This window comes from Alligator sinensis, unplaced genomic scaffold (genome assembly GCF_000455745.1).
Source record: "Alligator sinensis unplaced genomic scaffold, ASM45574v1 scaffold62_1, whole genome shotgun sequence".
NCBI lineage: Eukaryota > Metazoa > Chordata > Crocodylia > Alligatoridae > Alligator > Alligator sinensis.
The window spans coordinates 570,940-572,397 of NW_005842093.1; positions in this window are offsets into that span (position 1 = coordinate 570,940).

Below are 1,458 nucleotides of genomic sequence, written 5' to 3' on the forward strand. Positions count from 1 at the left end.
CCCCTGTCCTGCCATTGCCCCCTCCCCGTGGCAAGGGGGCGGGGCCGTTGGGAACGACGTCACCTCAGGGGGCGGAGTCGCTAGGCGGATCCCCGCCGGATCTTCTGAAACTCCGCCCCTCTTTTTCGGGTCTCCCGGATGGCTCGCGCTTTTCTCGGCGCCATTTTCTGCTAGCAGCATCATGTGGCTGGCACTGTTAATAAACGCTGCTCCGGAGCCCTTTGCTATCCGCTCCAGTGACTCTTTACCCGCCGTATGTATGTGAGCCTCCAAATTTGCGTATTCCCTTAGTAGACCCGCTACAGTACGGAACAGCACATTTATCATCTTTCCCTTTTTCCATTTAATTAGACCCCACTTCGATTTGTGATGGCCCTTAGTTTCTAAATCTTCCTGGAGTTGAACGAGGAGCTCATGGCCCCGCGACTCAGGCACCAAATCCGGACAGTTGAACCAGTCCGCAGGGGTGGGTTCCCCCCCTTCCCTTAAATATCGGGTACATTGAGTGAACTCCTGAGCCAGGGTCAGCTTTTCTTCCTTCCGCGCCTTCACCCCAGCTAGGGATACGCTTGATGTTTCCTCCGGGGGTCGATAATAGACCCGGTCACTTCCCATTATGCATCCGAACTCCCCAAGGGATAGCTTAGTTCTCCATTCTTTCACTACTGTTTCTTCTCTCTTTACGGAGAAGTAGCCATCAATATTTCTTTTATCCCCTTCTACCGCCTGATGGTAAGCGATATGCGCCCATAGATCATTTGCATTCTCTACGCGGCGGGTCCCGGTGCGCCAGAGGCAGCACCTGATCAAGTTCATCTCCATCACCGTGCCCTTAGATCCCATCCTCGTCGCCATGTCTCGGCTGGCCAGAACCGGCTCGAGGTGATTTAGAAATTGCTCGTTCGTCAGGGCAGGCTGGTGAATGGAGAGGCAGACAAGGTTTAATGGTTGCAAAAACATTTACTTTCACCGCCTGTAGTTGCGACGCAGATGGTCCGGTCGTCTGAACAACCACGTGAGTTGTTCCAGCTGGTGAGGCCCAAGCCAGTTAATTCATCCACAAATCAAGCCGGCAGGAAAAGGGTACGTCTGGGATTGCACTCGGCGATGGGAAGAAAGATCGATAGGTGATCAGTCTATCGATCAGCTAGCCGCAAGTCAGATCTCTTTAGAGGCACTCTGCAGCGTGCTCAAAGTTCTTCGACTTGGGCGGAAGTCACGCAAATTTTTAAACAGCTAGCAGGCCAATTACTAGCCACCACGTAGGAATAATTTAGCACTGACCAATAGTGGAACACAAATTTGCATTCGAATGACGGGAACTTTTGCACCGTGCATTTCTGTGCTGCAAGGAAGAAATACATCCTGCAAATTGGTGGGAAGTCTCTTGCACCGAGGTTCTTCTGTGTAGCAAAAACCTTCACTGTGCAAGAGGCTCTCATGTGGCAAGAAAATTCC